Source organism: Sciurus carolinensis, chromosome 9 (genome assembly GCF_902686445.1).
Source record: "Sciurus carolinensis chromosome 9, mSciCar1.2, whole genome shotgun sequence".
Lineage (NCBI taxonomy): Eukaryota > Metazoa > Chordata > Mammalia > Rodentia > Sciuridae > Sciurus > Sciurus carolinensis.
Window position 1 is genome coordinate 109,861,129 of NC_062221.1, and position 14,334 is coordinate 109,875,462.

At 33.6% G+C, this 14,334-nt stretch overlaps 1 protein-coding gene across 4 annotated transcripts in view; it reads left to right on the forward strand.

Moving 5' to 3' along the window:
• Robo1 (roundabout guidance receptor 1) overlaps positions 1–14,334 on the forward strand; it is a 373,106-nt gene that overhangs the window by 53,938 nt on the left and 304,834 nt on the right. The gene's annotated exons all lie outside the window — the stretch shown is intronic.

Consider the following 14,334-nt stretch of genomic DNA (forward strand, 5'->3'; position numbering starts at 1 on the left):
GGCATAGCGGTAACAATTCAGGTAGAGGGACTCCCTGTAGATTGCAGTTCAGATAGGATTTTGTGCATTATGGCCCAAACCCTTCATGAGGGGAAATGAGAACTCTGGAATTTGGCAGAGGTTTCAATTTGGTTGTACGTGAAAAATATATAGGGCATTGCTATGGTGAGAGTGAAGCAAAACAAAGTGCTAGAAATCATGGTCAACTTACAGTTTTCCTACTGAAAATTTTATGAAAGGAAATGCCAGTAAAAGCACTTAAATTGCTTTAAAATTTTCTTTATTATTATTCATTCTATTTTTTCCTTACACAATGTCATTTAGTCATGTAAATCTAAAGTAGTTGTTTAAATATATTAGTTATATATATTTGTATTAGAGGATATTTGCAGATATTTCTTCTTAAGGGTACCATACTTCTGATCAGAGCTTTTTTGTTTCTTTATGCTAGGAACTGAACCCAAGCCTTGCTCATACTAACCATGTGCTCTCACTGAGTTATAGACAAATACCCTAGATTATACTTTTTCTTTTCTTTCTTTTTTTTCTGGAGAAATATCTATTTTTTTTTAATAACTTCGCCATCAATCCCCCTTGTATTTTCCCAAGCCTTGCAAATTACATTTACTTTTGAATAATATTCCTTGGTTGTACCTTTTCAGTCTTAAAGTTCTTGTCAAGTAAAAGTTGATTGAGAATAATAAACATATTTAAACAAATTTTGGGTGGGATATTTTTCTTTCATTTTCTTCCATCTGACTTATTAAGCAGAGAGGGTGACCAACTGTCCTACTTCAACTAGGAATAATTAAATTGAAGGTGACTTTCATTGTTAAACTGGGAATTTCCTCAGCTCACAATAATCTAGGAACATATAGATTTTCCCATATACCTTTATTTGAAAGTTGTGTCCAAAGAAAAGGGAAAACTGTTTTCAATCAGTGGAAACTACTACAAGGCCATTTCTTAGGACTTGGTCCTAAGATGATTCGGTGTATCTGATTATGTAAAACATCAAAATTTTGAATTATGTTTCCAAGTTGTATATTTATATCATTGAAATGTTCAACTAATTGATAAATAAAAATTAAAATGATGATTTCCTGAAACTAGAATTTGAAGTGGTTTTGTGAATTAACAAATGTTTAAATGCTAGTTTTAGTTTAAAATCCCTTCATGGGTATAATCCAAAATGAAAATATGAGTTTTAACTAGACATCAGTAAAGGAAGTTTTGATCAGAATAAAACAAACTGAAGGCACAAATAAGTATGTTTTTAAAGGCAATTGGACTAGGCATGTGACAATGAAGATAGTCAGATACTTAACAGATGTTCATGTTCATTTTCAGAACCTAAGTATTAAAGGATTGAAGATAATTTAAGATTAATATTTTAGAAGGATAATATTAATTCAAAGGACCATGTTACTGTAAGTTACTGATGAAAAATTCAGAATTTAAAATATTTGACAAGGTTTCAAAATAGACTATTGGAATTAAAAAACTTTTAAAGTGTTTAATTTTGAAGATGTACATTAACTTTAAAAAATTTTTCAAACATTCTGGTTCTCAAATTCCTTAACTTAGTGACTAGTAAGGAAATAATTTAACACATGAATAAAGATATATTAACAATGAAACCAAATTTTAGATTTTGATAATAAAAGTTTGGAAATAAATTCACAAGGAAGTTCAGTTAGTTGAAGCACTCAGTAATAAATATTTATACATAACTTCATTGTAAAAGAGCAAAATGTTTACAATAAGTAAAAATTAATTATAAAACATTTCATATGTAAAAATTAGAATAACACTGGAAGGAAAGATATTAAAAAAATCTTTGCTTCTCTCTGAAAATGCATGGAACTTTAGGTGAATACTATTTATTTCATTCTATAATTTCTGAATTTTCCACAGTATTTTATTGTTTGTTTTACTTGGTATTAATTTTTAAAATTTTTAGTTGTAAAAGTAAGCATAACTTTTTTTGTCTATTGATTTAGAGATGATTGTGTATAGCTTTAATTAATTTTTCAGTTGAACAAATTTGGTACACCAGTGTATCATGTTAAATTATACTTCTATCCCTGGAACAAAATTTGGAATTTTCGTTCCATTTGTTGATTTCACAATAGGAAAATATATGTCTATGAGTATATGAGTATATAGGAGTATATGAGTATAATGTTATTGCCAATTCTCATTGAAGAACATATTCTTGCAAGTATACATTAACTTTGCATACTTTCTTATCTTTTAAAATGTGGTAATCTTAAATACTGTTTCATGATTCTAATACTCAGGTAGAGAAGCCGTTTATAATAGATATTGGGGAAGAGTCTGGATACAAATTACCCAAGACCATGGTTTAGATCTATCATATACTAGCTCTGTAACCTCCAGTGGATCAACTTTGCTGTGCCTTGATTTTTTCATCTGTATTATGGGGCTAATATTAAGTAGCACTGCAGTTATTTAATTAATTTATTTTGAGACACTAGGTGCAACTTCTAGTTCAGGCTCTCCAATTTGAGTGTACATTAAAATAACCTTGTGTACCTGGAAAGTATTATCCTCAGGTTTCATACCCAGAAATAATGACTGAATATGCTCATCCCAGGTTTCTCTAAAGCTGAACAATAAAATAAACGAAATAAAGAATAGTTAGAAACTAGACAACTCATAAACATTATAAAGAATATGATGCTACATTGAGAGACACTGCTTCCCCTTACATTTCATTTAAAAATTTTTAGGAGGTTATCCACTGAGTGGGTTGTTTTCCAAATATGCTTGTGCTTTATAATTTAGTAGGCTTCATTTTAATCAGCCTCTATTATCCTCAGAAATTACATACATGCAGTTTTGTGCATATATTCAGTAAACAAAATAAGTGAAATTACTTTTTTTAAAAAAACCTGTATTGCATAAATATTGTTCTAAAGTTAATAGCAAAGCAAATTAACAGAAATTTACAATTTTACAGACAGTGACAACCTTATCCCTCATCTCTGTCAATTCTAGTTTCAGTGCTAACACAAAACTAGAGAAAAATTCATTGCAGTGAGATATTTTACCAGTTCAAAGAGTCAGAGTAAAGAAAAATATTTTGATAATATAATTGAGGTTTAATTTATTATTATTGAAGCCCCAAAACAGTCAAATGTGAAATAAAAATGACTTTAAAGTTTTGAAAAACGATTTTCCCTGAGAGTGGCAAAGACCAGGAATTAGCTTGTAATGGTACAGAAGGGAAGTGCAATAATTAGGTCTATTTGCTTCCTAAAGGGAAGAGGCAATTGATACCTGTTAATCGTTTTAAATCCATATCCAGACTTTTACCTCCCGGGGATCACACAGGGCATGAATGAGCAGCCCTGCGCCTCAGGGTGTGTGACCCCTATTCAATTAAACTCTTACAGGCTTTCCACCTTTGCAGAAGGCTTATTTTTGTCAAAGCCTTTGCTTTCACAAATTCTAACTATATTGTGTGTAGTTTTGCATGCACATCTCATTCAGATTTGTTTATTGTTCATTTATATGTGCCATAAAAAGTTTCATTGTTGGTTAAGAGGTATACTCATGAGAATATTGTGTAAGTGCATACACCGTCACTCATTTATCATTTATATCCACTTTGCATTTTTTAATAACAAAAAAAGGGGGAGAGAGAGAGGTACTCTTAACTTTTTATTTATCTTTTATTTTTATTTTTTTGGGAGGGTGCTGGGGATCGAACCCAAGACCTTGTGCTTACAAGGCAAGCACTCTACGACTGAGCTATCTTCCCAGCCTCAATTTTTTATTTTTGTTTTGGGCTCTTGCATGTCAGAGTCTAGTATAGACCTGATGCCCCATCAGCATTTACTGCATAATCATTCAGTGAATAAATGAATGCTAAATAGTTAGTAAAGGCTGAATTTTATTTTCTTCATATTTTAAAAAAAATTGTTGACGTTCACAGCTTCTAAAGTAGACTATTTCATTATGAAAACTAACAGCAGAATATCATGGAATATTTGGAAACTACAGAAACTTATAGAGAGGTAAACGATTATTATTTTGTGACAGTCTCTTAGATGTCATGCCAAGGATTTTATTTCTTTGTTTGTTCATTTTAAATATCTCGTTCTCTATTCAGCTGGAATTGAACAGCTTACACCTATCTTAATCCTTGTATGGGTACCACTCATGGTACTGTATACAGGTTTCTATATCCTTAGAACTATTTTTAAAGAGAGCTCTCCTTGGAATGGACAGGGCTGCCTTCCCTTGTAGATTTCTGTTTCCCGGGAGTAGAAGCAGGGACTTCCCATATTTTCCCTTCAGGTGTTCCAAGGGAACACTGACTACCTGCAAGGATGGAGCTGGCCTATATCATGTTCCAAACCATTTTTAAATACATGTAGGATCATCTGCCATTTTCTTCTTACTGATCATTTACTCAGCAAATGTTGATTTGCTGATCTGATAAATGCTAGGTACTGTTCTAGGACCTGGGATTGTAGATGTTTTGCAACTTGGACCAACTACTTATGAACTGTGCTCAAGTGTATTAACATTATCAATGTTTCCTCAAAAAATATAATTAATCATTTATGGTCTTTTCTCTTTAAAATTATGGTTAAACCATTCCTAAAATAATCACTAAAAGTATTATATTTCCCTTTTAAAGCTACATTTAAACATAAAATGATAAATGCATATTGATATCATATTTCCCATAATTGAAATGCTTTTAGATGTAAAACCTTGTTTTGGTTTTCTTTATCTTTTTGAATTTGTATATGTTAATATTTTATTTATGGTGGACTTTCCCAATGAGATCAATGGCACTCTAGCTTTGTTTTGAAATGATTATTTACTTTCCCCTTTAGAAAATAAAGTTTACTCCTATTTAAGTATTTGCTATTACTTCATATTTATATTTTGATAACATCTGAAATATCCTTTAAATTCCCTTGTCTTGTATGCCAAATGAATAGTTTATTCCTCTCAGCATCTTTTATTAGGACACCTCTTAAAATCTTTAGAACTAATATCAAGATATCATGAGAGAAAAATGGGTAAGATATAAGGAGGGAACGATTACAATTAGTTTGCTAATATGCAAAAGATTTTCTTCAGAAATTCTTGTTCATGTCAAAAGTACTGAGTTTTTAAAATGAGTGAAGTTGACTGCATTCCTATAGAGATTTCTCAGTGATCCTTTAAAAGGTTATTTTAAGTATTTTGTTTTCCAGAACTGTAATTGTCTTTTGACAATTATCCTTAAAATGCAATTTCATACTCTTATCTTGCAGACATTAACAACGAATCAAGGGCCCTTCAAATATGACACAGTATGACTACCTAATTCAAAAAAGTAAAGTTGAAAGCTTTATTTTTAGTACTTAAATTGATTTTAGGTTATTGACTCTTAGCAAATTGCATCTATAATATAGAGCTACTGTAAAAACCTGATGCAATTTTTCAGTGAAAAAACTAATGAATGCTACTTTACATAATAGTTTTTTGAAACCTTCCCATGGTTAAGCAATTAAGTGTATCTATCACTTGTTTTTATGCACCTTTAGTTTATGACTTAAAAGTATGTTTTGAACAAACAAACAATATTAACTTCAGAATATTCTTCTTTCAGAAGTGATCACAGGGAAGGATTGGTAAGAAAATTTTGTTTTATATAATTTTAAGAGTATTTTGGAGTTGCCACTTCAGTAGGGAAGTCTGCTCATGTTCTGTATATTAAGATTATAGTTGGCTCAAATGTGTAACCATCTGTTATTTCCTTATATAAAGAAATGAAGTGCAGTTTCATATTGATTGCATCCATGTCACTTGTCTAATGCATAGAAAATTCATGATTTTGAATAACTATATTCTCACAGAAATAAATAAAATCATAGGATCGCTTAAATAATGTTACTCACAATTCAAAATATTGTTCAGAATCTGGTTAGTGAAAATTCCAAGGGTTCAGTTGGTCCTAACAGCTGAAATAGGCTATTATATTTTATAATATAGTATATATTTTCAGATCTAGGTATTTCGGTCCATGAGAATGGACATAAAGATGCACTCTTGCAAATAAACTTACTCCCTACCCGGGCTACCCATGGTATTTTTGTATTTCTGATGAAAAGGAAATTAAAGACAATATGATTATTCATCCAGTAATATTTTAAAAGAACTAGTATAGCTTTTAAATCTGAAAATAATCCATTTCAGGAAAGGGGAGAGAGGGAAATGTAAGGGAGGATGGACAGACATGATCAAAGCAGCATGTACCTATGTATGTATGAAATGACACAGTGAAACCCATTAATTTGCATATTTAATATGCATTAATGATTATAATAAAAAGAAAGTAATGTATTTCAATAGTCCCTGAATCTGTTTGGAATATTTTCCTCAATGATCAGATTTGTTTTATTATTGATGACTTCAGATAGTCCTCAGGAAAACAATAGGCTTACTGACCTAAGTACTCTAGTTTGGGTTTTTGAATCTTTTGAAAGATGTTTTGCAAGAATTGTATGTACCAGAACCTGCTGATAATTGTGTAAATCAAATTATTTTAAGATGAATTCTCAACCACAATTAGGGACTGAGCTTTGTTTGCAAAAATGTTTATAAATCTGGGGGGAAATGTAATTTTTCTATAAATTAATGAGAATGTTTATGTAGCTTCAGAAGATGGTGGGGAGGAGGATTATAAAATCCGATAATGGTGTTTATGCCAGCTTCCAAAATAATATATTTATGGTTTCAAACCATGAGTCAATATAATATTATTTTGTGCATCAGAGATTATGCTGTCCTATAAAATATAGGTATTATTTTATCCTCTTTTTGCATAAGAAAGAAACCTTACATTTAAAGAAGTTAAGCAGTTTATCTGAGTTCAAACAGTAAACAAGTACCAGATTTAAGCCAGGCTATCTGAATCCAGTCTCTAGTTTTAATTATGTTCCCCATGGATGCTAGAATTTTGTTTTGTTTTTCTGATGCTGTTCTTCTAATTACAGTTTCTTCTCCTACTCCTTTGCTTTGAAGGGATCTTATTCTTTAACATCATTCTTGTTAATATTTTTGTCTTCCTTGAAAGACTTTAGGCTTAGCACAATTTTTAGAAGATTGTAAGTACTCTTATCTTAATACTCTGCAGGAAAACATATAAGTAATTGATGGGTAAATTGATGGATGGCAAAGTAAAGAATTTGGTTTTTAAGATATACAAATATTTTCGCTTGGCATTTTGTAGAAAGCAAAATCCTTCTATTTGCATATTAACTGGAAATTTTTACTAAAGGACCAGTAGAAAAAAATGAACTCAGCTAGCCAAATTCACCCTCCAATCTTTTTATTTACAGCTCAGGGTGAAATCCTGCCTAATTTGACTCAGCTGAGGCAATTCCTGCAGTTAATTCCTTAGTCTCTTCTACTTACTGTCCATATTATTAAAAATGGGGGTGGGGTAGGCAACATTGTTTCTAAAATTTAACTTATGCTACTGTCACTCTTTCTCATATCCCTGGGGACACAGCCATATGATATTAGATTATTCAGGAATGTGACAAAAACAAGAATTCACTCCTGGAATTTCACTGGGGTCTATTTTGGTAATCATTTTAGATGATACATTCTACCACTGACAGTTAATTATTGAGATTATTCTAACTTTGGCAAGATGTGGTTTCTTTAGGTAATCTTCTTTAGGTAAAGATTATAATCAGAAGAAATTAGGATAAAACAAAGTAATTTGGGGAAATGCCATGGTCTAGTCATCACGGGTTTCTTTTGGTACATTCTTTTCCCCTTGTGTTCTTTTACTACATCTGATTTCAGGTCAAAGATTTAGTTTTTCTGTAGCATGTGGACTGTTTTTATAATTTTGTTCCAACAGTAAGCATGAGTGTTTGAGAAATGTGTGTAACTCCACAGAGGATATTTAAGTCTGTTTTCTACATAGTGAGTAATTAATGGGTTCTGCTTTCTTATTTTTTAGCAAATATCTCCTTCTAGGTTGAAATTCTGACAGGAAAATTATAGGATTGGTGCCTGTGATAGGATGGATTTTAGTAATTGGAGACCATTCTACTCCTGAAAATGTAAATGGAGCTTAAGTAAAGAACTGCAAGGCGCCTATAAGAATATAAATATTCTTTTAAAAATATAGGTATTTTTGTCAAGGCCATTGTATACATCCCCACCCCCACCTTGAACAGATGTCACCAAATTGTCTATTAATATTCATTGGGCGTCTGTCAACTATTCATTGAATTTGTTCCTCTTACGATCTTAGCAGTTTTACAAGCATTTTTTGTTGCAAGATGCTTTAATATGTTATATGATGCAGATGGATATTTTAATCATTACAGGTTTTCTAATTTTTATTTACCAAGCATATGGAAAAGAAATTTGGATGCCAATAAGACTTTCTTAATAAAATACTTCTTTGCCCTTCGCCTCCTAAGAAATGGGCTTAAAAACAAAATTAAACATAATACTATAATATGTCTGCTATGGTAGAAAAGAGAATAAAGTCATATAGAAGAAATAAGAATAAAATTATATATGTTATATGTAAAGCTACATAGGTAAAATTACACACGAGTGGGCATGCGCATCCACACACCCCTCAGCAGAATATTAGCAAGGTCAGTCTCTTAAATGGTTACTTGCTTGTGTTTCTGTGAAAATGATGTCTCAGTGGGGGGAACACTTTACATTCAACTAAGACTTTGGTTTCCTCATCATAAATCTCATGTGACTTTGATATATTTCCTTGAAATACTTAGCACTTACGTATTATATATCTTTTTCCAGCTGTGGTTGTGTAAATATTTAGATATTTCATTCACTGGTGTTTATATTTTATCTTCCAACCAGGCAGCTGTTGAAAGAATTTTGCTCTGTCCTTTTCTGGGATACTGGACTTGCTGGAAGCCAGTGGTGCTGTATTCCTAAGGTTCTACCAGGATTCTTACTGACAGCAGTTCAAAGTATCATTCTAATTCCTTGTTAAGGCCTCCTTTCAGTATTCGTCCTTTTCTTTTACTCTGCTTCTTTTTAACTTTAAAGTTTCCTGTGCAAGGGTGGTTGAAACCTGGAAGTTAGTTTTACCAATTGTTATATAAACCATATTATTATTTAAAATAATCATTAGCATAACTGGAATGATAGTTTACAGGAACTCAGAACTTATGCTTGGAGAAACTTTATGCATGATAAATTAATATTAAATATTATATTTTATAGGGATATTAAATTGTGACAGAGGAAGGTGGGTGCCACCTTAAGGGGAGAAAGATCAGTGACTAATATGACCTACTTGGGATCTTTCATTTACACTTTTGAGATTCATGTGTACACTCATGCTCTTCCCTATTAGATTTTATTGTAACTCTCAAAGTCTTTTTTTTTTTTTTTTTTTGGTGTTGGGGATTGAACTTAGGGCCTTGTGCATGAGCACTCTCACACTGAGTCACAGCATCAAATTTATTACTTTATTTAAAAACTTCTTTTATTTTGAGACAAGTTCTCATTAAGTTGCCCAGGCCAACCTTGAACTTGTGATCCTTCTGCTTCAGCCTCCCAAGTAGCTGGGATTATAGGATGTGGGCACCTACTTCCAGCTCAAAGTCCTCCTTTGAGATCTAGGGTATAGCTTGGTGGCAGAGTATGTCTTTCATGTGCAAGGCTCTGGTTCAGTCCTTGGCATCAAAAAAAAAAAAAAAAAAAAAAATTAAGGAAAAAAAAATCTCCTTTGAGAAAGTGGACCATAGCTCTAGGTATTAAATTGGGTGACTTTCTTACCTTAAAAATAGAATGTTGGAGATTTTCCCTCAAGTATATGGTCAGGAAAAATTTGAAACTAGTGATATTTAGTTTTGATTGTACCAATAGTTGGGTAAGAACTGAGCTTCTGAAATCATTTGGGTCACAAGTAGACAGTCTATGCATGGGGAAAGAACAACAGATGCCATCAGGTTTGACTGCTTCTTGCTTTTGTTTTTTTTTTTTTTTTTGGTAGTAGGGATTGAACCTCTGAACCACATCCCCAGCCTTCCCCATGCATTTTTAAAAATTTATTTATTTAGAGAAGGGGTCTCACTAAATTGCTTAGGGCCTCGCTGCTGAGGCTGGCTTTGAATTTGAGATCCTCCTGTCTCAGCCTCCCGAGCTGCTGGGATTACAAGCATGCACCACTGTGCCGGGCTCTTGCTCTTTTTTCTTCTACATTTTACAAGGAAGCAATCAGAATGAACAGTTTCAGTGTGGAAAGCAAGAGTGGACACAGCACATTTATCTATGGATTTTAACCAGTTAATCCTAACAGTATGTATGGAATTGTTAGCAAATGTAAGAGCTTTGGATTTGACTAGGATTGACTCCCAGCACTGCCATCTCCCAGCTGAATGACAGCTGAGATCTCAGTTCCCCATATGGACACCAGATATAACAACACCCACCTCAGAAAGATGTTGTTGTGAGAAAGGAGATGATGGATAATTAATAGCAGTTTTCTTTTCGATCTCTTTCTTGCCTGCTTACACTTGATTACAAAGAATAATTTATTATAGTTTTTATAGAGATGATGACTAGCATTTATGGTTTTTATTATGGAGGTTAACCAATCACTCATTGTATATATGACTCAGATATTGGAAAGTCCCTTTCATGAAGGTTTTTCATCGTGAGAAATGAAAGATTTCTGTATGTTTGTTAGGATTTCCAAAGACACTGTTCTACTACAGTGAAATAACTTTTTGTGCTAAAGTCATTCATTCTTTTTAGATTTTTATATGCTTCATGGTATATATTTTCTCTTCACATGTGTTTCTCAGAAGCAATGTTCAATGGGATTTACTACAAAAGGGAAAAATTAAAAGTTCAAAAATAAGTTTGGGAGATGCTGCATAACATATTCCTTTGCTGGCACATGACATTTGCAAAACTAAAGACACTGAGATTCATGACTGTTTTTTTTGATCAATGGTAGTAATGATCTGAGGAAAGAGTATTCACAGAACATTTTTGAAAATGTGGTCATTAATGATATAGAAAGCATTTTTATTGCTTTTACTGAATGCTGCTGTACAAACATCATGATGAAAACTTGGACCTGAATCTTCTGTTCCCAAAAGTCATGCTGGCTTTGGTCCAGCTCTGTGGAATTGCAAGTTAGGTTAGAGAGTCTTCAGCAACACCGCCCTTCAGTGGAGCCTGGGTGACCTCCAGATTCTGTAATTGGCCGTTACTTCCTCTATACTCTCTGGACACTTTTATTCTCTCCCATGATTTTTGTCTCCAGCTCTATTCTAATCCACAGCTCCAGCTGAGATTTCTAGGGCCAGCTTGAATATGCAGTTGGTAACTTGTCTTCTCCATTTGGACACCCTAGAAGTACTACAAATTCCCCATGTTTCATACTGCATGCATATCTGCTTTGCCCTTCTTCCTCTCACCATATCTCGCTCTTATTTCCTATCTTCATTTTGACTGTCCTTCACTCAGAGTCCAGATCAGGAATCTGGAATCTCCCTTCCTCTGTTGCTTCCCTCATCCTGTGTATTTCATTTCCATCATCCTCCACATTGCCACTAAATAGATTTTGTTGATTTTATGACTTAATAAAATTAGACTTTCCCTTTTTTCCTTTCTGTCTGTCAATGTCTAAGTACAGGTTCAAAGATTTATTGCTTGAAGGGTACAAAATTATCCTCCTCATCTTCCTCTAACTTAGCCTCCTATTAGCCATAGTGAGTTATTTATTTTTTTTTCTTTTTTCTTTTCTTTCTTTTTTTTTTTCTAAAGTACTAGGGGTTGAATCCAGGGTGCTCCTCGACTGAATTGATTCCCACTTCTTTTTTAATTTTTATTTTTGAAACAGACCTTTCTAAGTTGCCCAGTCTGACCTCAAACTTCCGATCCTCTTGCCTCCTTCTCTGGAGTAAGTGGGATGAGAGGTGTGTGCCACTGGCTAATAATGACCTCTTTAAAATCAAACTTGGTCACACTGATCCCTTACTTACATGGATTCCTGTTGCCTTCAGCTAGGTTGCAGAACTTTGCCTTAATGTGAAAAGCCTATCACATTATTTCTTTTAGCTATTTTTCCCTGTCTCCAACGCACAGTTCATATACAGGCCATAATAACCTACCTGCAGATCCCATAGTGTATCATATACTCTTGCAGCTGTGCCTCTGGGTGAAATCATCTCCTTTCTTTTCTTTAAGACTCATTTTCAAGGTTTATCACAAATTCCATGTCTCTCAATCTTTATCTGGCTTGCTCAGGCTGTCTTGGGTGGCCATTCTTCACGTTCTTTTGGGAGCCTATGCATCCCTATTACCTATTTCAAATGGACTTTGATTAAATAAAATATACATTATCTCATTGGTGTTTTTTTCATCAGCATCCATCTTTTATAATTATAGCCAAGGTAAAGGCCAATAATATATTAGAATGCTTTATTTTCTGAGTTTTGTAGCACTGATAATTTGACTAATCTAAAACCAATCTAAATTTCAGCTGACTTAAATATAGGTAGTATGAATTTCCAATTCATCTTTCCCACATATTGCTGTCTTATTTTCCCCTCTTTTAAAGTCTGGTTGCATTTAAAGAACTTAGAGCATACTGCATTAAACAAAAACTATTTGTCAGTATTTTTTATTGTAAGACTATTACTTGGTGTTTCAGTTTATGACTTTTTGTCTCATGAAGGTTATAAGCAAATAATAGATATTTTAGTTTTATCATTCACTTCATTCATTGCACTGAGAAAAAATACTAATTGTAAGTAGTTACATATTAGACACAGATATAAGTAAGCCATGTGGGATTTATACTCTATTAAGATTGAACAATGTGCATATTGGTTACAATTTTAAAAGATAAATCAGGCATAGTGGAGCATGCTTTTAATCCCAGGAACTTGGGAAGCTGAGGCAGGAGGACTGCAAGTTCAAGATCAGCTTTAGCAACTTTGGGAGATTTTGTCTCAAAATAAAAAAATAAAAAGGACTAGGGAAGTAGTTCAGTGATTCAAACCAGTACAACAAAATACAGATAAAATCTTTTAAAGTCTTTAAAAAAGTGTATCCACAATGCATGTTTGTTTGTTTGTTTGTTTTTTAATGGTACCAGGGATTGAACCAGGGATGCTTAACCACTAAGCCCATCCCAGCCCTTTTTATTTTTTATTTTGAGACAGAGTTTCACGAAGGTGCTTAGGGCCTTGCTAAGTTGCTGAGACTGGTCTTGAATTTGGGATCCTTCTGCCTCAGCCTCCTGAGTTGCTGGGATTATAGGTGTGTGCCACTGTACCCGGCTTACAATGCATGATTCTTAAGCTTCAGTGCATTCTGCTCAGCTAGATCTTTCTTGTTAGCATTTCATTCAGTTTTTCATTTTTGCCATAATTATTTATTTATATATTTATTTTGTCATACCAGGAAGCAAACCCAGGCCCTTGTACCTGCTGGGCAAGTGCTCTACCACTAAGCTTTATCTCCAGCCCAACACATACTAAGTACTACAGTGTGTTCAGCATTTTGCCAGACATAAGAGAAACAACCACGAACAAAATAAGACCCACAGATCTTACAGACTAGTGGGGAAAAGACCATATTTGAAGCCTCAGACAAATAAATTTAAATTTTAATTCTGAATATTACCAAGTATAGTTGGAGCATGCTGCTTAGGTTTATAAAACAAAATTTAATTTTTGGGAAAGATTGGGGAAAGCAGAGATTTGAAAGAATCGTGGGTGTAAAGTAGTTGAGTTCATTTGGAGCCCAGACCCAGTGGCAGTCATGGACCACGGTGTAGGAGGAAGCCCAGTATGTTTGTGGAACCAGGAAAACAGGGAGAATGGAGCAGAGAAAGGAGAAGATGGGGAATCTGGAGAGTTTGATCAGGGAAGGAGGAGGCTGCCTCTTGTAGTTCTCCTGAGGACTTAAGAGAAGTGAGTTTAGTCTAAAAGTCTCTAAAGTAGAGCAGGACCTGGATTGTATTTGTACCTCAAAGTCTTCATCGGGTCATATTAAAGTAAACTGTTTCAGAGACTTTCCCAAACTCTGGCAGGAAGAGATAGTAGTTGGACCTGGGTTACTAGCTGACTGTAGAAATAGGCATGAGTAGATTGAGTTGAGAAAGTTTAGGGAGGCAGAGAGGGTAGAAATGGAGGTGTCAGGCAAGCCTGTTTCTATTGTACTTTGTTCAGTGAGTTTGGAACACCAGATGAGAGCCAAGTTCAGGGCTCCATTTACTGAAGGCTTGGGCTGTTGAATTTGAGTAATTTATACATTTACTATGTACAGAGC